The 25,111-nt window shown below is 39.3% G+C and overlaps 1 protein-coding gene across 3 annotated transcripts in view; it reads left to right on the forward strand.

Annotated features, from left to right (window-relative positions):
* Nucleotides 1-25,111, forward strand: part of C15H2orf88 (chromosome 15 C2orf88 homolog) — a 165,832-nt gene that overhangs the window by 131,745 nt on the left and 8,976 nt on the right. Inside the window, exons 1-2 of one of the 3 annotated variants that reach the window (XM_021076262.1) lie at nucleotides 4,440-4,719; nucleotides 4,800-5,008. The exons of 1 other annotated variant lie outside the window; for it this stretch is intronic. The gene's annotated coding sequence lies outside the window, so the exon portion shown is untranslated. Of the gene's footprint in view, nucleotides 1-4,439; nucleotides 4,720-4,799; nucleotides 5,009-25,111 lie in introns of those variants that run through there. One more of the 3 variants, XM_003133545.5, reaches the window with a different exon arrangement.

The following is a 25,111-nucleotide window of genomic DNA, read 5'->3' on the forward strand; positions in this document are numbered from 1 at the left end:
TGAGGAGAAGAAGTAGACTGATGGCATCTTTGACAACCTACATAGTTGTTAATATAATGGACAGAGTTGGATTATACAGTACATGCTCAGGAAATATTGTTCTGTTAAACCCTGATGCTCAGCGTTGTTAAATCTTATCTGGAACTACCCTTAATTTGAGTTGCCAGACACATAACTACATATTTGGAGAATCAGAATAGGTCTAGAAAAGCCTGACAAATGTGAGGAAAGGAAATCTTGTGAGAAAACGTTACAGACACTCTTTCCTCAGCAAAGAGAAGGTTTGAGGGGTGATTTGACTGTCTTTCATATGAAGGAGACTATGTTAATCACTTCTCAAATCACTCACTTACATAATGAGTAGGATTAGACTGGCCTAAAGTACAGTTGTGAACATTTATGTAGGGCATAAGAACTTTTAAACATATCATGATATATATTAAAATATCAAAATGGGAAACTCATACAGGCTTGCATTTTTACCTGTTTGGCTGGTCAGGTAATTTGATGACTTATTCCTTGATTCTGGGCAAACGTGAAAGAGAGGTTTTTCACAAAGGCATGATTAAGGTTTACAGCAAGATTTTGAAGGCTGCTCTGGCATAGCAACAACTGGGAATAGTATGAAGTTTACAGGAAAAGGTCCAGGAGCAAAGGATGGCCCCATTCTCATATCTACAGCTAGTACTTCATCAGGAAATATGTTCACATGTCTTGGGCTGAGAAAGTGTTAAAGACTCTAGATGCCATTTCTGCTGCTCAATTTTTAAAGCTTTACATCCTAAAACCCTAGTCTAAGGTGAGGCATGAAAGTATTTTTGTCATCTAGTCAGAGGAGCTATCTGGATCCCTCAGCTCATACAACTTGTTAAGTTCACTGTAAAGATAAGTTCATGTAAAAGCTGGATCAGTGAAACGTATATGTAGGAAATAGTCGTTTTCCAGTTACCTCTAAGAGTTTTTTTGTTTTGTTTTGTTTTCCCCTAGAGTAGACAGAAAAAAGATGTTGAGCTGCATTGAGGACTGCATGGCAAACAGTAAAGTTGCAATTAACAGGATCAAATCAAAGCACCCCCCCCATACCTTTTCCCTTAAATAGAAATCCCATTTTGGAGTTCCCATTGTGGCTCAGCAGGTTATGAACCCTACTAGCATCCATAAGGACGTAGGTTTGATCCCTGGCCCTGCTCAATGGGTTAAGGATCCAGCGTTGCCATGAGCTGTGATGTAGGTCACAGACACAGCTTGGATCCCACATTGCTGTGGCTGTGGCGTAGGCTGGCAGCTGCAGCTCCAATTTGACCCTTGGTCTGGGAACTTCCATATGCCACACCTGCAGCCCTAAAAGAAAAGAAAAGAAAAAAAAAAGGAAATCCCATTTCTACCCACAGCCCCCTCAAATTTATTTAACAGAGCTTTATCATTATGAAAGTCCAAATGTCAAAATGAGTTTTCTCATAGGTCATACCTATGTGTTATTTTATCAGGGTTCATACCCCACAATGATATCTAATAATGATAGATATTCTTCTCTCCCCTCATTTTCTATTCTTTATAAATCTGTGACTTTCGTAATTCTCTAACACACATGCAGGCTCTAGCCCTTGTATGAAACTCCCAAACTCTTCCATCCACTCATCCTGTCCTCATCACTTCACCATCAGAAAACAAACACCATCAGACTAGACTGCTTGATATGCTGTAAGAGCCCTAATGGCAGAGAAGTGAGTCCCAGGGCCCAGATCCCCAACAGGGTTGTCATTTCACTAAGAGTCCTTTTAGAGAGGAGGTGCCTCTGCCTGGCTGGCATGCCCTCCATGGGACTCTCAGAGGAAGCTCTGACCCGTGGGCCTGAAGTGGAAATAGGGTCTGAGGTGCTCAGTAGGGAAACCAATGTAGGGGGTCGGCTACCTACCTCTCTCTGACCTATCAGGATTGGAAATGGAAGTTTTAGGGGACTGGAGGTGGAAATGGGATTTCATCAAAAGGGAAAGTGTATGGGGGGGGAACCTTGATTTAATCCTATTAATTATAAGTTTACTATTAGCCTACAGTCCTCAATCCAGCTCAATACCTCTTCCCTGTCAATGGCATGGGCTCTGGGGTCAGATCACTTGTGTTCAAATTCTGGTATTTTCTCATCACTATTTTTACTATTTTTAAATGTTGTATTCCGCACACTTTCAAAATCCTACACTCTGTGCCACCACCAGTTTTAGGACCTCTGGGTTCCCACCTCCTCTTTCCTTGCTCTAGCCAGGCTGAGAGAATGACAGGAGGGCAGAAATGCTGTCCCCGACTCCCAGTTCCCCTCTGGGCTGCTGAGAGGAAAGCCAGCATCTCTGGGCCCTAGCAGCAGAAGGCACCATGCTTCCCTGAGCATCTTCCTCCAGTCTTGACTGCACCAACTAGACCAGAAGCAGGGCCTATAGTCCTAAGAGGAGGCTGAGGCCCTGGTCACCTTTTAATGTTTTAAGGCTGGAAGCAGTCTTCCTTTTGAAGGATCTTGGGGAAGCATCTTCTGGGTCCATGCTAGCCCTAGTGGCCAAGTTTGTCCAAGTGCTGGGTAAGTCCACCTGGCCACCCAAGAGCCACTGGGAAGTATTGCCTTTGGTGACCCAGCCCACGAGCACCACCCCAGACCAGGGGTTCCTAGTGTGGGGCTGGCGTCTGGGATGATGGATGGAGGTCCTGGTCTGAGTCTGGCTGGCTCAGGGAACTAATACTTGATACAGATGATCCAGTATATCTTTGAATTGAGTGAGAGACAGGAATGTACATGTACGCAAGTTATTTCTCTTCTGGTAGAGGCCAGACACTCATTCTTGTCCCATTACTGCTCTGGTAACTGGGAGATCAAAATATAAATTTCTAAGTTTCTCTTTTCTCACCTTGAGCACATATGGACTGACTCTGATCACTCACTGTGGAACCCAGAGGTCTTGTATGGATCATTCCAGCACTAGGTTGATAAAGGCTTAAAGTGTGAAGGGAGAGGGCCAGCAATGACACACCTTCGGTGAAGAATTAGGCCTAAAAGGTGGAACCTTGCGTTTGATCATAATTATTTAGCATGAGATGCCTGAAGTATGTAGAACTAAATACTTGTTTTATTTTCATATAACTGATTTATATACATTAAAAATTGATTATATACATTAAAAACATTGAAAATTGATTAATTATAGATTAATTAATATAAGCAACTGTATTCACATTCTATGATTGTCAGAATATACCTGCTTCGATTCCATTAATATTGTCATGGAGCAAAATTACATTTCTGGACTATTGTCTTTGTAAAAACTACCTTACCTAATTTAAGCATAGGAAGGTTTGTTTCATTCGAAGTCTAAAAAAATCTGAGCTAGATTTTGTGTAATCTATGCTTCTCAGTTCCTCTGAAATCTAGGCATAGTCTTTACTCTGTTGTATCTTTAGAGAGCTAGACCTCATGTTAGTCTAAAGACTGTGAGCTTTGTAGCTTCCAGTCTTTTTCACATTTAGTTTTGCCACTGGACTCTGGCCCCAGTGTCCTCACCTGTATTGAAGGTGAAGTTATCACCAAGGTCTCTTCAGGTGAAGTTATCACCAAGGTCTCTTCAAGTATGAATTTTGCATGACTAATCCATTGTAGAACGCAATGGAAATAATGGTTCTTTTGTAGTTCTCTTGGGGCTTTTACTATTGCCAGGAATCATGCTGTAAAGTTACAGGTATCACAATGGAATGGACAGAGAAACACAATTAAATAATGGCTTATGTTTTGAAATAGAAACTTTGTTAGTGATTTTTTAGGGAGAAATACGTTTGGAAAATGTTCTTGAATATTTCTGGTATAGAAGTAGAAAATGGATGTGTCCTTTTAAATGTTTGATTTCATCAAGCTATTTGCTCTGTATACTCACGGTGCAAGCTAGGTAGGGCACAGTCCCTGACTCAGGCCTGCACCGTGTGGGCTTTGAGGTCAAAGCGCGTTTGGCTAAGCTTGGACCCGGGCGCCAGAACGCTTAGCTATGAGGCTGCGGCGAGTTCACCACACGCAGACGAGGCGCGGCGGGCCTTGAGCACCTGTTCTCCCCATGGCGGGCCCCGCCTGGGTACCAGACCCTTCTCACCTGCGCAGAACCCAGGAGAGTTAGCAGCCCAGGTGGCTTAAATGGGGACCCGTGAAGTGATTTGCTTGCTTATGGTTTGTTTTCGGGTTTTTTTGTTTGTTTTCAAATTTGGGGATTTAATTCCTGCCTGGGGTCGGGGGCAGCCGTATTCTGGGTAGTGTATTAAGGGTGGGCGTGAGGATAGTGGCCACAGCTCCGCCCCGCCCTTGCCAGGGACCCGCGCCTGCGGACGTGACCGCCTCTGCCCCCGCCGCCCAGTACTCGCGTGCGTCCCGCAGAGGGCGCGCCCTGGAGCCGAGCACCCCTCGGACGCCACCTGCGGGGCCCGGCCAGCCGGGTGCTGGGCGCGAACCGGGCGGGAGCGCGTAGCGGGCGCGGCAGCCGCGGCGGGAGGAGGAGCCCGGAGTGCGGCCGAAGGACACCCCGTCCTCCAAATGCTGCCACTCCACTGAGCCGGCCCTGGCGGCTGGACAGCACTTCGCTCCGGCCCGGGCCCCAAACTCCCACCCGCCTAGACGCGGACCGGGCCCGTAGCAGCGCGGACCCGGAGCGGCGGGAGCGCCCAACGCCTGCTCGGTCCGGATGCCCGCCGACGTGTTGTGTAAGTGAACAGTTGGGAGGGGGAGACCTGTGTGTGTCCGTCGGTTTCTGCTCCTCAGCTTTGCCGTTTTGATTTTTCAGTGGCATAAACCTTTGAGTCACAAGAGGCTTTGATTAAACCAGACCTTTCTCGGCAGCTGCCTCGGATAGAGCCTCACAGCTTCTAATTGAGTACTTAGCCCCCGGCCCTTCCACCTTGCTCCGAGCCCTCACATTAAAGGGTTTGCATTACGAGCAGCAGTTTCATCTCCCTCCTTCCCTCCTACTGAAGAGTGAATGAAGATCTTCAGGTAAAAGATTTGCCTGGGACCATTTAATTTGTATGCCAAGCTGTCAGGCTTGTGCTCTGAATGTCCGGCAAGTCAGGAGCAAAGTGTGAGCTCGCGTTAGAGCGGTGGGAGGCTGAGTCTCGGGTGAATTGTGATGCAAATGGAAATAAAGCGGAGTTGAAGGGTTAGATCCTTCAGCTTTTAGAATAGGGATCTGAGAAGCAGAGAGAAACAGCTGGAGTTGTTTCTCTTCTGTTTCTCTCCCCATCCTTTATGGAAATAGGTTAACATAAAATTATTAAACGTTCTCATCGAAGATTCCATTGTTTTAGGATCTGGTGTTTATGGTATTTATCTTAGGGAACATTTTGGTTAAGGATTTTGGAATAAGGGCTCTACTTTTATTATGACAAACTATAAATCACATCAATATCAACAGTTGAATATATCTTTTTTTCTTTGAATGAGGTTGTTTTCAAGTACCTAAAATACAGGTACCATATATGGATGGGAAATAACATTAACATTTAGGTATCCTGCCTGACATATGCAACAGCCTGGTCTGGAAAAACAATAGCTTCAGTTTTTAACTTCTTCCTTTTGCCATCAAAAAGTACTTATTAGGCCCACAGTGTTATAGCAAAAAGGTACGTTAAAATCATGGGCCAACCTCCAGTGCATTTTAATATCACTTCTATTGCCCTCCTGACAGACCAGCCACATTTTGATCGAACACTTCAGTGGCAAGGTGAGGTATCCCTCCTTTCTGCTCTTGTCAGCAAGGCCTTGTTTACACTGAACTGACAGCTGCTTCCCTGGGACCTGAGTCTCATTAGTTTTCCTTTTGCCAACAACCCTCCAACTTGTGGAATTACACGTAGAATTTTTCAGCGGAGAAGATCTAAAACTTTGATCCATCTGAGTCTATGACCAAAAAACTTAAGAAATGAAAAGTTTCAAGTGGTACAGAGTTAGAGTGAAAGACTCTTTTACTTGACAGGCTTTCAGGTCCCTGGGCTGCAGTTTCCTCATCTGTAAAATGGGAATGATAATATATTCTATAGGGTGGCTGTGAGAATTAAATGAAATAATGTTCATAAAGTACTTAGCATAGTTGCCTAGAAGTCAGTAAATGTAAGTTATCTTCACTAAATAATCTTCACTCTTATGTTCCCTTCTTTACCTCTATAGCACAAATTGAACTTAATGATTCATTCTAATCTGAACAGTGCAGCATACAATGAATTCCTATCTTCAAACAAAATCATCTCATTTTGTATTGGCTTTTGTAGTAAATATACCAAAGTTGACCCCCAAAAATCTCACCACTACCACCACTACCCCCACATACACACAAGCTTTTGCTGTCGAGGTAGGCTTTATTCATTTTTTTTTTAATTTATGGTTAAAATTTTGAGTGTAAACATTTTTTCTCTTCTATTATTTAAGCCTCTCTGCAGTTTCTAGTTGGATAGATGGGTTTTAATCTTGATTGTGACATTCATCATGTTAACTCTGCCTGCTTTTTTGTCACCTGCACATGTGGTGAATTTATTCACCAGACATTCAAGTCATTAATAATAGATGGGACAGGGCCTTTTGCCATGGTAGCAAATCTAAAAGCTTGTGACATGTAGAAAGTCCTGGACTTTTGGAGCCTGGTTTTGGAGCCTGGCTACTAGCTTTGTGACCTTGAGAAACTTCTTTTCCATGTCATAGAATGAGATTAGGAACATCTATCTTTCAGGTAATCGTTAGAATTCAAAGTAATGTGTGCAAAGTACCAAGTAGAGAACTGGTTGGGAATCTAGTTGGCCCCCAGTAGATATTGCTGAGACAGTTAATGAATCAGCTGAACTCAGCTAGCACTGTCCTTCACATCTAGCCCATAGATCAGTCTTTTTCATAAGGACAGAATTTTAATCAAATGCTTTGCGAAAATTAAAGATCTTGAGTATTCTCCAATCAGAAAGGTAAATGATGTTAGTTTAGAAATGACTGATGCTTAGAGTTCCCAGGTGGCCTAGCAGTTAAAGATTCAGTGTTGTTACCACTGTGGCTTAGGTTCAATCTCTGGCCCAGGAACTACTTCTGTATGCCACAAGCATGGCTGAAATTTAAAAAAAAATAATAAAAATAAAAAGACTGATTCTTAGTGAACTGCTAGTTCCTAGAAGTCTCCAGTATTTTTCTCCCAAATAGTCCTTGTTTTCTGATTAAATCTTGAATTTTGCCAGAAATTGGCATCAAAACTAAAGTGGTTTATAATACCTAGGAATTCTAATGCTTTCCTTCACTTTTGAATTTTAAAAAATTAGGGGAAAAAGCATGTTTGAGTCTCTAGCCTCTTGAGTCCTCCTTCCTTCTGTTTTTCTAAAGGTTGTCAGAATATTTCTGAGCTTACATCTGCGGGTCCTCCCTGGAACATAATTCACCAGAATTTGAAGACTTGAATTCCTTTAAAGTGACCTCTTCTTCTTGTACCTTGATCCTCTCTTAAATGAAGTTTCTTCTGTCCTTTCCAGCTGAAAGATCATTTGCCTTTTAAGAAAGTAAAACAGTTGCTGAACAGTTCTGTTTTCTTTCTCTAATTAATTACTATACCATCTGCCTTGGGTTTGGGAATTTTTTTTTTTAAATTGGAGCCTGTTTTGGAGCTCCCGTTGTGGCGCAGTAGTTAGCCAATCTGACTAGGAACCATGAGGTCACGGGTTTAGTCCCTGGCCTTGCTCAGTGGGTTAAGGATCTGGTGTTGCTGTGGCCGTGGTGTAGGCCGGTGGCTACAACTCCGATTTGACCCCTAGCCTGGGAACCTCCATATGCCCCGGACCTAGAAAAGGCAAAAAAAAAAAAAAAAAAAAAGAAGAAGACAAAATAAATAAATAAATAAATTGGAGTCTGTTTTCCCGAGTAAGCATACTCTGACAGAATTGGGGGAGAAATACAACCAAGGGAGGTATTATAATGTTGAAAGTTTGGAGAATAATAAATTAGGAGTTATGGGATAAAGGATGCCTCCGAAGGGGCTGAAGGCAACATGAATTAGTGGAGCTGGATGAGTGACAGAGTCCAGGGAACTGGAGAATGAATGCTCAGCTTAGGACTGTTCTCATTCAGAACAGTTTGCACATCACACTGGCAAGAAACACTGGCCCAAACACTACTGTGAGCTTGTGGCTTCTGTTTGTTGAGAGTGCCCTGGAAGAGGGAGAACTACATGTAGTTCACTGTTTTATTTCCAACATCTAACACACTTTGAAGTACATGGATATTTGATAAATAGCCAAACTTTAATTAACATTCATTACATGCCTCTATGTGTGAGAACTATTCCGTGTAAAGTAACAAAAGGAGAAATTGGCTACTGCTCTAGAAGAATATTTAATCTCACTTGGGGAGGCGGCACTCGTAAATTAAATAGTTGGACATGGGCTCAAGAAGAGAATACTGACTGGGTAATTCCAGGAAGTCTGCATGAAGGAGATGGGCTTTCTCTAGTCTTCAAGATTGCTCAGGCTTGGTTTATGCAGGGAAGGGGGGAAAGGGTGCTGGGTGGAGATACAGGGGAGGTGGTGTTTTCCAACCCCAGGGCAGGCTAGCAGGAGAAAATGAGCATGGGTGTGTGTGGTGAGGATAAAATAGCCTGAGTGGGGAGGAAGCTTCCTCAGATTAATGAGAAATTGAACCCAGTAGGAAAAAGGTTTTTTGTTTTGTTTTTTAAGAATGTTTAAATTAAATATACCTCTGCCTCTACCTCACGTCTACTCCCTGTCCTAAAACACACCACCATCAGCTACAGAGAACAGGAACTCTCTAATGATGCCTTAGGAGTGTGGTATATGTATCATGAAAAAATTACCAAAATTTAAATAGCAAAACTTTCAGAATTCTTCTTCCTTTGACCTAGAGTCCAAGCAGATTTGGACACTGTGTTTTCTCACGTCACCACATAAGAATAATGGTTCTTTTAAGTATTCAAAATTACGTATACTACTGCCTGGAATTTAATTCAGTGCATAGCAGTTGACACTTTCAGTTTGCTGTTAATGCTTCCTAATCGTTCTAAAATATTTGAGGTTGTTTCACTACGTAACATAAAGACTGACTAACCTTGAATGTGTAGGGGAGGGAGAAAAAAATCATCTTCTTCTATCCTCTTAGGTTCATTGACTGGGCCTGCAAATCAAACTGACAACAGATTAGTAGGAGAAAAAAAATTAATTACCTGTGTACACATGGGCGTTCACAGAGAAATGTGATTCATGGAAATGGCAACTTGGGGGCTTACATATCATTTTAACAAAGGGTGATAAAGTGGGGACAGAGGCCAGACTAAGGAAAGGGGGTTGGAGCTCCAGGCATGACAGAGTTCTGAAAGGGTGACTAGATGTATGACTAATAAGGGTTGTTTGTTTTGCAGATAACAGTTGTCTCCAGAGTGGTTATCTTTTTGGTATAGGAGAGGGAGACACCTTTACTAAGGGGAATTTATGCCCTGCTTTTGAACAGAAAGGTAGAGGGCAGTAAGCTAATTGCTTTTGGCTCAAAACAACCCCTATGGCAATGTGGCATCTTTTAGGGTGGCAAACTCTGACCCTTTCAAACTCCTTAAGAGTTTTATTTGCAGTTGAGGTCAATAAAATTTAGTGCCCTAAAAAATGCCAGTTAAGATAATTTCATCAAGTTAAATGACTAAGATTTAGGTGTTTTAGACAAACCTGGAATTAGAAACTACTTATTAAAGTTCAGGCTTGAGTGAGGCCAAGTGCCTACCCTCTGAATTCACAGGCTTAGGAGAGAGGCATCCCAGTGGAGTGGGCTATGCATTCATACTGGAATGTAATTCCACAAGGATCTACATTTGGGGGTTGTTTTGGAGTGCATGGCTTCCACCTTTGAGGGAAGTTTTGTTACTGGGGTAGTGCTGTGTTTCTTGTGTGTGGACCTCGTGCAGGGGGTTGGGAGAACTGTTCAGAACCAGGGAGTGTGGGTTACCCAAGATAAGGTCCTCAGCTGTCAGCATCTCCTTCCTTTTTAGTGTTTTTTTCTTCCCTCTTACATCATCATCCGTTTAGCAATGGATAGTAATTGTAGTAGCAGCATAGCTGCTGCATTTCTATAGTGCTTTATGTTTTTCCTTATCACTCTTCATGAGACATTTTGGGGCAGGTATCATTGCCCTTAGTTTAGAGATGAGGAAACAGTCTCAAAGAAACAAAGAAAAACTCCTATGGTCACATTATTAAATTGCTCTACTCTTTTTTGGACAAAAGCCATGTAAAGAACTCTCTGTGTGGAATCTATTGGTTTTTCTGACTTTTCTGAGTTCTAAATGACCTGAGTTTACTGTACAGATATACTTCTCTCCTTAGGCCCAGTGAAGTTCAAAGAAACCCTATGAGAAAAAAGAGTTTATGCACTGATTTTGAGTATAAAGTAATTTTGTTTAGTGAAGCATTTTAAGTTTGGTATTCTATGATACCAAGTTGTCACTTTTTTAAAAGAACTTCAGTTAGGTTCTTGGATGAACTACTAGTCTACACTCAGAGAAATAAGAAATGGCTTGACAAGGAATAATTTTGTTTACCAAATCTAAAACAACTTTTGCCTTCTTTCTGTGCATATAGCTTTAGGATTAATAAAAAGCACATTTTATACTGTGTGTAGAAAACCTGTACCCCCAAAGTGATCTTGGGCTAGAGTGTGAGATGCAAGCATATTTAGGTAAATCACAGATGGTAGATACTGAGTTGATGAGAGATACAGGAGTTGCTCAGCTTTTTAATGTTTTGTTTGTAAACCCTGACCTTCTGGAACCACTGCCATGGAGTTCATCTATCATATCCCCTCATAAACTTGTTCTTGCTTCTGAGAGTCAAAATCCTGCATTAGTTTAACTATCATTTGACTCATCACGAAGGCTTTTTATTTTTTAAGTGTAGTCCTATTGACTTTTGACTTGCTAATTCAGTGCCATCACCCAGATCACGATATGAGTCCAGTACTGTTCTTTCTCTTCATAAGGTGGTTGAGTATCATATTGGCATTAAATCTTGGTTTCAAGCAGCTAAAGGATATGGCATCATATAAAAATCAGTTTGGCTTTAAAAAAAAGATATTTCTGATGATAAAAAATAATACATGCATTTCAAAAAACTGGAAAACAGAGAAAAGCATAAAGAATTTAAATTATCTATAATCCCTTTTGATGTTTTCCTATATTTTATCCTATACTTTTAAAATCATTTATATTTTTAAATTTAGACTCATATTTCTGCTTTTAAAAATTAACTATCAGTTCTGAAGACTTGGAAGAATTTTCTAATCTTTGTAAACTTTTCTCTATATTTTAGGAAGCAGATTATAAGATTTTCATTGCTTGGTGTCATTTCTTTAGCTAATAATAATTATACTTAAAATTATATGATATCATAAGGCATGCTTTTAACATTCTTGATTTTTTTTTTTTTTTTTTTTTTTTTTGCTTTTTAGGGTCACATATGCGGCATATGGAAGTTCTCAGAGCCACAACCATGGCAGAATCTGAGCCACAATTGCAACCTACACCACAGCTCATGGCAACACCAGATCCTTAACCCACTGAGTGAGGCCAGGCATCAAACCCACATATTCATGATACTAGTCGGGTTCATTTCCCCTGAGCCACAATGGGAATGCCCCAGTCTTGAAAATTTTCAGTGAATGGAGATGTTGGAGGAAATTATTATTTCAAGTAACAAATATGTGAGTACACAGTACATTTAAACAATATTTTTGTTATTAACAGCCTGAGATTTTTAATAGTCTTGTCATGGATAAATAAATCATTTAGCCAGTAATTTAAAAAGTTAATGTATGAGCATTTCCTCACGTTACTAAATATTTTTTAAAGTTATTATTAGGAGTTCCTGCTGTGGCACAACGGGTTAAAATCCAGTGTTGTGTCTGTGGTGGTGGTGCAGGTTCAATCCCTGGCCCAGCCCAGTGGGTTAAGGATCCAGTGTTTCCACAGCTGTGGCATAGGTCTCAGCTGTGACTCAAATACAATCCCTAGCCAGGGAACATCCATACACCTCAAGTGCAGCCAAAAAAAAAAAAGTTATTTTTATATTATGAACTATTCTAAAATCTAATTGCTTAAAATAACAAACATATATTAACTTCACAGTTTCTGTGGTTCAGGAATCTGGGTACAGCTTAACTGAGTACCTGTGCTTCAAAGCCTCTCACAATCAAGTTGTCAGTTGGGGCTGTGATCTTATCTGAAGGCTTAACTGGGAGACAGTCCAGTTCCTTGGCTACTCTCATACAGAGATTTCCTTCAATTCCTTGTCTTATGGGCCTCTCCATAGGGCAGCTCACAACACAGCACTTGGCTACCATCAGAGTGAGAGAAGGAGTGTAAGACAGAAGTCACAGGTTCTTTTAAGCCTAATCTTAGAAGCGACATCTCATATCTTCTGCTCTATTCTTGGTAGAAGTGAGTCATTAGTCCTACACTTAAGGGGAGGGAATTAAACAAAGAACGTGAATTCCAGGAGGCAGATTTGGTTGAAGACCATTTTGGAGGCTCTCCACTGTAGTTATTAACAGTTCCATAGTATTACATGATATAGACATATGATAAAAATCTTATTGTGGGACATTTAAGCAAACTTTCAGCTTAAAAAGGCTTTGATGAAAAATTTATATATATAAAATTTTTGTCTGCAGATCTCCTCATTTCTTCAGGATAGATTTTGAAAACGGGGTATTTGGGTTAGGGCTTTCAACATGAATTGTTGTGCTACTCCTGGACCCATCTGTACTACTAACGTCTGTGTTTAGAGTGCTTGTTGAACCCTGTCCCCTTCAAGATAATTCTTTTGAGGGAGTTCTCGTCGTGGCTCAGTGGTTAATGAATCCGACTAGGAACCATGAGGTTGCGGGTTCGGTCCCTGGCCTTGCTCAGTGGGTTGAGGATCTGGCGTTGCCGTGATCTGTGGTGTAGGTCGCAGACACAGCTTGGATCCCGAGTTGCTGTGGCTCTGGCGTAGGCCGGCGGCTACAGCTCTGATTCGACCCCTAGCCTAGGAACCTCCATATGCCTCGGGAGAGGTCCTAGAAATGGCAAAAAGACAAAAAAAAAAAAAAAAAAAAAAAAAAAAAAAAAAAAAAAGATAATTCTTTTGAAAAAATAGGTTTGTAAAATAAATTGCTCTGTAACTAGGCAGTTTATTTGAATTAACATGTCATGAAATATGAAAGGGAGGAACTGTGATATAGCAGCAAGATTGTATTTGACTAGAATCAAAAGATATGGATTTTAGAACAGGCAGTGCATTTGGTCTCTTACAGTGTCATCAAGGTCACAGGCTTCCCCAGGCAGGATATTTAACATGCTTACGTATATAGTTATACATCAATGTATTCTGTAATATGAGGAAAATAATTCCTTTCTGTTGTGTAAATTAATTATAAGACACCAGGGAAAGAGGAAATGAGATATGCACAACAGAAACAGAGATAGATGGGTAATTTACTCTGAAAAGCTCCAGACACTTGGTTATCATTTGTAACTTAGAGCTATACAAACTCTGTTGCTAAGAGTACTGGAATTTCTTTAAAATATCTAGACTTAAATTATTTAAACCAGTTACTATTTACTGAGGCCCTTCACTATGCTAGGCATACGGAAGTTAGATACAAAGATGAACAATTACTTATTACCCATCTTCTTTCAGAAAGAATTTAAATGGTATGGCCATGTTCCTGCCGTCAGGAGTCTAGGCACAGACTTGTAAGCAGGGCAGGATGGGAAAAGTACAGCAACAGAGATAAATGTGTTATGGAAACCCAAGGGAGGGACAGAGTAATCTGAGTGAGATGGCCTTGACACAGGCATTGACTTGAGATGAACACTAAAGAATGTTTCAACTTTTTCCCAGAAACAGTAAGCTGCCCACCACCTGCAGTTCATGAAGAGCCACCACAGCCTCCCCAGTTTCCTCCTAAAACCTAATAAAGGCTGACCTCCTCTTTGTCTCCTTAGACTTGCCTATGGTTCACCACAGTTTGCTGTCCCACATTACAATTCCTCTGCTATTCCCAAATAAACTTGCTTTGCCGATTAAAATAAAAAAATAATAATAAAAAAGAATGGGTCAATTTTAAAAGAGATTTGTGTGAATAAGGGAGGAAAAAATAAGAAATCCCTTTTTAAAAGGGCAAGCATTTTACAAATGTGATATAGGAGTCTATGGAGTAAATTCCTGGCTTAGTATATAAGGATGAGAGTGGATCATGATTTTCAGATTGCAGCAAATTGAGGACTGAGCATTCATCTTTGTGTTTTATTATAAGTTTCGTGTTCTGATTTGAGCTCAGATTCCCAGTTTCAGCTATAGGATCAAAAGAATAGTCCAGCTATAACAAACTAAAGACAATATTCTGACATAGTTACTCCTCTCACATGCCCCCCCCCCCCATTTAATGACAGTTGCTTAAGGAATTGGCTTCAGAATCTCACAGAGCTTAATTCATGTGTGTTGAGTACAGCTGTGACAGAATAAAGTTTAAATGTTTTACAACCTTACTGGTGATCTAGGGCAGGTTTTCCTCAACTGGTTGGTCAGAAGCGACTCTTCATTTCCTGCAAGGATTTACATTACAGTGCTGGGGGAATTGCTGCAGACTGAAGTTCAACATTTACAGTCACAAATAGGAGTGGCCAGGGGAAGTCAGACTTGTTCCCAGAGTAAAGCCTTTTTGTTTCTCCTGCACCTGAAAGACCTGGTAAATGAGATGTAGCACTGACAGCTGACTGAGATCTGTCACCCAATTCTAACTCTGTAAAATCCCAAATGACTGTCAACATTTTTAGGTTATTATTCTTTTTTCTTAATTATAATCCTAAACTATAATAACCAAAGCACTTAAAATAGCTAATAATTTGATGTTAGTAGGTTTAGGGAACAATCTAAGAGAGAGAAGGAAAGGAAATCATACTTACTGAGCGCCTTCCATGTTCCAAGGCAGTTCTAGATGCTTTGTGTATAGAAACTCACTTAATTTTTACAATGAACGTCTGAGGTAGATTCCTAGTTTACAGATGAAGAAGTCACACCACACAGCTCAACTCAGGTTTATTAGAATCTCAGATATCATCCCTTCACTTAACAATGTTATTTTCTCTGCCCCTCCACTGAGAAAATGTGGCCCCAAATGTGTCTTCCCAGAGAGCCTCCTGAGATGGCCCTGCTGGTAGGCAGCTGCACACAAGCCACAGCGTGTGTTCTCTGTGCCTAAGGATGAAACCAGCTATTCAGTTTCCAAAACCATGCAGTAGTGTTCTTTAGGTGACCTTCAGACTGACCCAAATCACATTTACTATATTTTGAGCTTTTACTTTTTTGTGAAATATTCCATTTAAATTGAGTTCATTTCTGTTTGCCAGTTTAACTGGCATCATTTGATCCTGTTAGAAATTTATAGTGTGAGTCAGTGACTGTCAATATTACAAGGACAAAGACCTCTGTTTACTCTCCAGTTTTCACAGACCCCCCCCCTACAAGAAGGAAAACATACTCTTAGTTCCCATTACTAGAGAACAAATAGTGATAAATATGCTATTAGGAACTTTGTTATTTTTTTCATGCATGTAGTTATATTCATAATAAATAGGCATTTTTGTTAATTGCATCAACACTGACATTTGAAAAACAGCATATTCATTAGGCTTTTAAAGACTGAAATATGGTTTTATTACATAGAGATTTGCATTAATTTAGATCTAGGGCCCATTTTAAGCTATAACTTGAGATACAAATATCTTAGAAACCTGTTTTAAAGGCTTATAATATGATTTAAAACTAGGGCAACAGTAATAACCATTTCTGTTAATCTAGTATTTGAGATAGACTTTCAGGGATTTAGCAGCCTATTAATTTATAGAGCAGATTTTGGAGGTTGCTTTTTTTCTGCTGGAGCCTTGTGTGTTTGATTATACTCATATTCAAGTTACGGCTTTTTTGCAGCACCTTCCCTGGCATATTCCCCAGGAGTTTACTCACCAGATTCAATCTGATGACACTGTGTCCAGGAGGAAGGACCACAGCTCCAAAATGCACTCTTTAGAATTGGGTGTGTTAAACTGCATCTTCTGATCCAATAGAAGACCCCATATTCGCTAGACCTGTTCCTGAGGGAGATGCCAGGGCTCTGGCCTGACACACTTGATACACTTAGTGCTTTGAGGCTTCAAAGTAATGCTGAGGGAACCTAGTAAAAGAGGCCTTTTTTTTTTTCTTTATGTCTGACTCTGACGTGTATGTATGTGTGTCTGTGTATTGGGATTTAGGGGAGGGAGTGGTGGGAGGAAAGGCATTCTTGTATTTTATTTTTGCTGGCAGTGGCATGAGCAGTGGCCACTTCACACATATTCAAGCAAGGATAAACAAATCAAGGATGCTATCTGGGCAGGTGCACTAATTACAGCCTGAATAACTTGTCATCTCATTCTCATTCTCTCTCCTTATTTTGTTATATAAATTTTGAGAGTATTTACAGTGATGGATATTAGAACACACAGTACAGACTCAATGAAGACTGGCTGGATGGTTAAGAAATATTCTCATTGATAGCTCTTTATGTATCTGAGGATTTTAAACTTAACTATAAAGGAAATTAATTTGCAGTATTTTTGAAAATTATATTTTTTAAACATTTTATATTTCTCTATCAACCAGTTAAAATGACAAGAGAGCCAAAATTTTTTCTTGGCTAATATCCAGCATTAAATGTATTATACCTTCAACTGATAGCCATAGTAACTTTCCAACCTGACAGATGAATAATACAGACTAAGAATTAACTTCAAAGGGTTAACCTTGCAAGCTGTCCTAAGAAGGCCAGACATATGATCTGTTCAACTACTGACCTGCCTTAATAGCTACACTGTTGAAACTTTATTTCTTCATTATAAACCAACTCTTATTAAAGAATGAAATTATACCAAGCTTATTCTTCACTGATGTACAGGTTGGGATTGGGATTATAATGGTTTTAGATGTCTGTCAAATATCTGAATAGCTACTACCATGAACAGTACACTTTTTTTGTTTTGTTTTTGGCTCTTACTTTCCTTTAGGGACCACCCTTTCTTATTTATGCTAAATCACAAGAGGCTTTTGTGGAACAGAAGCTACAGAATTAAAATCTGATTAACAAAAACATGGCGTTACCAATCCTGTTCTATCAGGGCAAGTGTATCTTCTCTGAGCATGTTATAAACAATTCCATTAGACAGTTATTGTACCAGTTGATTACATAAGGACATGAATATATCAGTGTCATTTTACCCAAGATAGGACCTGAAGGTCAGAGTTGACAGCTAGTCCCAGGGTAGGAAACTCTTTAGGAGCCTGGGAAACTGAGCCATAATGTCCCTGCTGATGGAGACCAGGTCAAGAACTGGGCCAATGAGCAGAGACCCTGGGAAGGAGCTACACTGGTTTTTGTCGTCAAGAATTAACTTTAAAGCTAGGAGTGAGGGGAGTTTATCTATAAATTTGAGAAGTGGAGGATGTTTAACGCTTACAAACTATGAGCTGTATTTGGATAAAGTATTATGGGGGCAACTGTTATTTCTAGGAGAACCTGGAATTAGGAATTGGAGAGCCATGCATATTTGCCATGTGACCTCTCTGGGTCAGTTGCCTCTGCAAATGGAAAGTGCCAAGCCTGTCTGCTTATTTTATCTATTAGTTGGAAGGAAGGAGGTGGTAAACATGCTATGTTAGGAAACTGAAATGATAAACAGCTATAGAACAGCAGCCTTCTACACGATAGAAGCACTATGGCTAAACTAGATTGATGGCATAAATAGTATAATTGTACTGCACTGTGGTTTTTAAAATATCTTTTTAATGTTTACAGTAAAACTGACTTTATTTTGGTGACTAGGTCTATGAGTTTGATACATAGATAGACAGACAGACAGACAGATAGATTCCTATAACTGCTATGACCATCAGGATACATTAAGAGTTCACCACTCAAAAGTTCCCTCTTGCTGCCCCTTTGTAATCTCTATCTTTTCCTTACCACTGACCCCTGAAGACCTTATCTGTTGTCTATCCCTATAGTTTTGCCTTTTTCAGAATCATGCAGTATGCAATAAATGGAATCATGCAATATGACACCTTTCGGGACTAGCATCTTTGAGTTAGCATAATGCCTTTGAGAGTCATTCATGTTGGTATCAACACATCTTTCTTGTTTTCAACTTTTGGCAATTGTGACTAAAGCTGTGACAGGTATCTATGTAAAGCTTTTGCATGAACACAGATTTCATTTTATATTCATTCATCACTAAATACCTAGGTGTGTTGATTTATAGGGTAAGTGGATGTTCCAACTTTATAAGAAACTGCTAAACTTTTCCAGAGTGGATGTACCATTTTGCATTCCCACTAGCAATGTATGAAAGAAAGTGTGGGTAAGAGTGGTATTATTTCTTTCTGAAATATTTGACAAGAATTTAGAGCTCTAGAGTTATCATTTGACCTGGAGGTTTCTTCTTAGAAAGGTATAACTTACAAATCCAATTTGTTTAATTGGTATGGGGTTATCAGACTTTCTATTTTTTCTTGTGCCAGTTTTGGTAATTTGGTTTGTATAAAGTTGCTCATAATATTTCCTTGTCATTTAATGTACATGAGATCCTTTCCCCCACGCACATCTTGGTAATGTGTCTGCTCTCATTTTTCTTAATCAGACTAGAAAGAAGCTTATCTCTTTTACTAGATTAAAAAAAAAGCATTGATTCCATTGATTCTTCTCTTTTTGCCCTTTTCCTTCACTTTATTGTTTTCTGCTCTTACCCATATTATTTCCTTTCTTCTACTTACTTTGGGTTTAATTTACTTTTCTTTTTCTTTCTTCTTAGGGTAAAAGCTTAGATCGCTGATTAAAAACCTTTCTTCTTTTCTGTTACAAGGATTTAAATTTATCAGTTTTCCTCTCAGCTTTAACAATGCATTTCAAAAATTTTGATATGTTGTTGCTTCTCTTATTTAGTTGAAAATATATGTTAATTGTCTTGTGATTTCTTCTTTGCTCCATGGGTTAGAGATGTGATATTTAGTGTCCAATTATTTGGGGCTTTCCTGGATATTTATTATCCATTTTTAAATTTAGTTCTGTGGTGGTTGGAAAATATACTCTAATATTTCAAGCTTTTGAAACCAGTTGAGACCATTGTGTAATCTATCTTAATGAATGTTCTATATGCATTTTATAAAAATATGTATCCTACAGTTGTTTGGTATAGTCTTCTAAAATACCAGTTAACTCAAGTGGAATCATAGTGCTATTCAAAACTTGGATTCCTTATTCACTTTTTTTGGATATTCTATCAGTTACTGAGAGTAATGTTTATTTCTGCCTTTATTTATGATTGTCATATCTTCTCTTCATTGACACATAAAACATCCCTCTTTACTACTGTCTTCTAAAATCTCCTTTGTTTGATATTCACACAGCCATAGCAGCTTTTCTATGTTTCTTCTCTGCATGGTGTGTCTTTTCTCTTGTTTGCAACCTGTGTATTTTGCATTTTTATCTTTTATAGGTAGTGTATGGCTGGACTTTTTAAATAGACTTTCTTTTTAGAGCAGTTTCAGGAAGCACTGATACCCTCTTCCTGGTCTTCTCCCTAACACAGAGCCTCACCCACTATCAGCATCCCATTCCAGAGTGGTATATTTGTACAGTCAATGAGCCTACATTGTCATATCCCGATCAAAGTCTACAGTTTACATTAGAGTTTATTTTTGGTGTTGTACATTTGGTTTGGACAATTGTTTAATGGCACAGAGCCACCATTATAGTATCATACAGAGTAGTTCACTACCCTAAAAATCCTCTGTGCTCCACTCATTCAACCCTCCCTCCTCTCTAACCCATGGCAACCACTGGGCTTTTTATTCTCTCCATGGTTTTGACTTTTCCAAAATTTCATACAGTTGCAAAGATTGGCTTCTTTAAGTTAGTAATATGCATTTAAGGTTCTTCCTTTTCTTTTCATGGCTTGGTAACTGATTTCTTTCTAGCACTGAATAATATTGTCTGTATATACCACTGTTTATCCATTCACCTACTGAAGGACTTCTTGGTTGCTTCCAATTTGGGCAGTTATGAATAAAACTACTATAAACATCCGTATATAGGTTTTTATGGACATAATTTTTCAGCTCACTTGGGTAGCTACCAAGGAGTGTAATAGTATGTTTGGTTTTGTAAGAAACTGCCAAACTGTTCTCCAAAGTGGCTGCACCATTTTGCATTTCCACTAGCAATGAATGAGAGTCCTGTTGCTTCTCATTAGCATTTTGTATTGTCAGTGTTTTGGATTACCATTCACAGAGGTTGTAGTTGTATCTCAGTGTTGTTTTAAAATGCAACTCCCTAATGATATATGATAAACATTTTTTCACATGCTTTTTTGCCATCTGTATGTCCTCTCTTATCTGTTGTCCATTTTTAAATCAGGTTGTTTTCTTACTGTTTAGAGTTAAGTTTTAAAGAGTTCTTTGTACATTTTGGATAAACAATCCTTTATCAGATACACTTTTGCAAATATTGTTTCCAAGTCTGTGGCCTGTCTTATTTTCTTGGCAGTGTCTTACAAAGATCAGAAGATTATTTTATTTTGGCAAAGTCTAATTTTTCAATTATTTCTTTCGTGATCATGCCTTTGATGATGTATCTGAAAGGTCATTGCCAAGCCCAAGGTCATTGGTATCTCTAGATTTAACTCCTGGATGTTATCTTCTAGCATTCTTATAGTTTAAATTTTACACCAGTGACTCACTTTGAGTTAATTTTTGTGAAAGGTCTTAGGTCTATGTCTCTCTCTCTCTCTCTCTCTCTATATATATATATATATATATTTAACATATGTATGTCCAGTTGTTCCAGCAAATATTGAAGATTATCTTTGCTCCGTTAATTTACCGTTGGTTCTTTGTCAAAGATCAGTTGACTACACTTGCGTAGGTTGGATCTTATTTATTAACTAGTCAGTCCCTTTTTTTTTTTTTGGCTTTTTAAGGCTGCACCCACGGCATATGGGGTTCCCCAGCTAGGGGCTGAATTGGAGCTACAACTGCTGGCCTACACCACAGCTAAAGCAATGTGGGATCCAAGCAGTGTCTGTGACCTATACCACAGCTCACGGCAATGCTGGATCCCTGACCCACTGAGCAAGGCCAGGGATCAAACCTGCATTCTTTTGGATACTAGCTGGATTCATTTCTGCTATGCCACAATGGGAAGCGCCCCCAGTCTGCCTTTTCATTGAAAATTTTGGTCTTTTTTTTCAGATAATTTTTGTTATCTATAGGTTTAAGTCAGTCACTTTGCTGTTTGTTTCCTAATTGTCCTATTTTTTTCTTCCTGTTTTCCTCCTTTCCTGCCTTCTTCTACGTGAAGTGTATCTAATTCCTCATTGTTTTTAAGCCATACTTATTTTTTTAATGGTGTCTATTCAGCTTTTTAAAATCCTCCCCCCATTGTTCAGATTGGCTATATCTATAGATTTATGTTCAAATTCACTAATCCTTTCTTCTCCGGTTCCCAATAGCTCATACAGTGAGTTTTTCATTTTAGTTCTTGTTTTGTGTTTTTGGTTTTGTTTTTATTTTTTTTCCAATTTCCATTTCTCTGCTTGTTCACTCTATTATATTTCCTTTACGTCCTTGAAGGTATTTAAATAGCTACTTATAGATCTATTAAGTTCTGTTAATTATCAAGTGCTAGGTCATTTGGGAGTCAGTTTCTACTAACGTTTTTTTCCTTTGAACATGGGGCACTTTTTCCTGCTTCTCTGCACTAGTAACGCTTTATTGTATGATAGCCATAGTGGATAACACCTTGCAGGAATCTGGATTATGCTGTCTTCCTTTAAATAGTCCTGAATTTTGTTCTTTGTTAGAATGGAACTGCTTGAATTCAATCCAGTATGGCCTATCGGCTGGCCACCTGTTTTTGCAAATGAAGTTTTATTGGAACACAGCCATTGTCCATTTGTTTACATGTTGTCTGTGGCTACCTCTGTGCTACAACAGGGCTGGGTTGTGTAACATAGACCATATGGCTCACAAACCTAGATTATATTATTATCTACCTCATTAAGGAAAGTTTGGTTAAACTCTGCTCTAGGATTTCCATAGAGTAGTAACTCAGTGCCTGAATTGTTCAACAAAATTTCCTCGCTTTGGCTAGTCTAGAACCCCAACAATTCCCCATCGAGCTTCTAGCATTACTGTTCACTTCAAAGTCCCAGAGCAGGTAATCTTTTGCTGGTTCTTGCATATATTTTTGTATATGCACATCCCAGCCTTCAGATAGGCACTCTTGATGATGATACTGAACCAAACTTGGGTCCATTTATCCAATGCACAGCAAAGTTAATCTACTGAAACCAGATTGTGGTGAAGGAAAGTACAGTGTTTATTGTGAGGTGCCCAATGTGGGGCCAAGCAAAGAGAATGGACAGCTCTTGGTCAAAAACTCCAAGCTCCCCCATGGCTTTGGGGGAAGGGATTTTATTTATTTTCTAATGGCCACACTTGTGGCACTTGGAAGTTCCGGGGTAAGGGGTTGAATCAGAGCTGCAGCTGCCAGCCTATACCACAGCCACACCAATGCCAGGTCCGAGCTGCATCTGCTACCTACACCACAGCTGGCAACAATGCTGGTTCCTTACCCCACGAGCAAGGCCACAGGTTGAACCCATATCCTCATAGATACTACAGTCAGGTCCTTAACCCACCGAGTCACAAAGGGAAATCCTGGGGATGGGATTTTAAAGGCAAGGTGAAGGAAAGGGTCACAGGGCATGTGATCACCTAGTGGACATCCTTCTGATTGGCTGGTGTGAGGTACCTGGGTGGCATTTGAGGAGTTATTATCATCAGCCTCTGGTTCCAACCTTCTGGGGTCTACATGCTAGTGGTTAGGAGGCAGTTAACTTCCTCCACCTGGTGGGGATTTTAGTATCTGTAAAATAGCTCAAGGATATGGCTCATGCCATATTACTTATAGCCTTTGAGGAGGAACTAAAGGTCCTTGACATTGTTTTGTGGCTAAGCAATTATTATTTTGTCTTGCTTGACTGCTTCCCCTGCTTCTGTATTTTCTCACTTCTCTGGTTAAATTTGCTCTTTGGAGCTCTAGGAAGGCCTACGAAGCTAAAGCTTTTCTACAACTAAGAGACAGAGAAAACAGGGATTTGTCCCAACGAAGGCTTTTCAGGGTCTTGCTTGGTTTAAATTAGAACTACCCCATGCAAATTTCTGCCTCCCTTTCCCAGCTCCCTTTTCTCTCTTTAAAAATTTTTAATTTTTATTTTATATTGGAGTATAGTTGATTTACAATGTCTTACTTTGTTGCATAGCAAAGTGATTCAATTATACATATACTTATATCTGTTCATTTTCAGATTCCATACCCATATAGGTTATTACAGACTATTGAGTAGAGTCCCTGTGCTATACAGTAGGTCCTTATTGATTATCTATTTTATATATAGTAGTGGGTACATGTTAATCCCAAACTCCGAATTTATCCCTTCTCCCACATTTCCCCTGATAACCATAATTTCCCCTGATAACCATAATTTGGAGTCTGTTTCTGTTTTGTAAATAAGTTCATTCATATCATTTTTTATGATTCCACATATAAGTGATATCATGTAATGTTTGTTTTTCTCTGAGTTACTTCACTTATTATGTTAATCTCTAGGTCCATTCATGCTGCTGCAACAACATGGCTTTTTATGGCGAATATTCCCCTGTATATATTCACCACAACTTCTTTATCCATTCCTCTGTTGATGGATAGTTAGGTTGCTTCCATGTCTTCGCTTCTGTAAATAGTGCCACAGTGAACACTGGAGTACATGAATCTTTTCAAATTATGGTTTTCATTGGATATATGCCCAGGAGTGGGATTGCTGGATTATATGGTAGTTCTGTTTTTAGTTTTTTAAGGAACCTGTATACTGTTCTCCATGGTGGTTGTACCAATTTACATTCTAACCAACAGTGTAGGAGGGTTCCCTTTTCTCCACCGCCTCTCCAGCATTTATTGTTTGTAAGCTCTTTGATAATGGCCATTCTGACTGGTACGAGGTGATACCTCACTGTGGTTTTGATTTGCAGTCCTCTGATTATTAGTGATGTTGAACATCTTTGCATGTGCTTTTTGGCCATCTGTATGTCTTCAGAGAAATATCTGTTTAGATTTTGTGCTTTTTTTGATTGGATTTTTTTAATATATATATATATATTGAGCTGCATGAGATTAATCCCTTGTTAGTCACTTTGTTTACAAATGTTTTCTCCCATTCTGTGGGTTGTCTTTTCATTTTATGGTTTTCTTTGCCTTGTAAAACTGTTTAATTAAGTCCCATTTGTTTATTTTTATTTCCGTTACTTTAGGAGATCCAAAAAGATATTGCCATGATTTGTGTCAAAGAGTGTTCTGCCTATGTTTTCCTCTAAGAGTTTTAAAATATCTGGGCTTGCATTTAGGTTTTTAATCCATTTTGAGTTTACTTTTGTATTTGATGTTAGAAAATGTTCTAATTATTTTCAATTATCCAGTTTTCCCAGCACCACCTGTTGAAGAGACTGTCTTTTCTCCATTCTTCCATATATTCCACATATTCTTGCCTCCTTTGTCATAGATTGACCAGGGTGCAAGGGTTTATTTCTGGACTTTCTATCCTATTTGATCTCTATTAATGTTTTTATTCTGGTGCCATACTGTTTTGATTACTGTAGCTTTGTGGTACAGTCTGAAGTCAGGGAGCCTGATTCCTCCAGCCCCTTTTTTTCTTTTTCAGGACTGCTTTGGCTATTCAGGGTCTTTTGTGTTTCCATACAAATGTAAAATTTTTTTGTTCTAGTTCTGTGAAAAATGCCCTTGGTAATTTGATAGGGATTGCAGTGAATCTGTAGATTGCCTTGGGCAGTATAGTCATTTTTGACAATATCAATTTTTCTAATCCAAGAACATGGTACATCTTTCCATCTGTTTATGTCATCTTCAATTTCTTTCACCAACATCTTATACGTT

This window comes from Sus scrofa, chromosome 15 (genome assembly GCF_000003025.6).
Source record: "Sus scrofa isolate TJ Tabasco breed Duroc chromosome 15, Sscrofa11.1, whole genome shotgun sequence".
NCBI classification, from domain to species: domain Eukaryota; kingdom Metazoa; phylum Chordata; class Mammalia; order Artiodactyla; family Suidae; genus Sus; species Sus scrofa.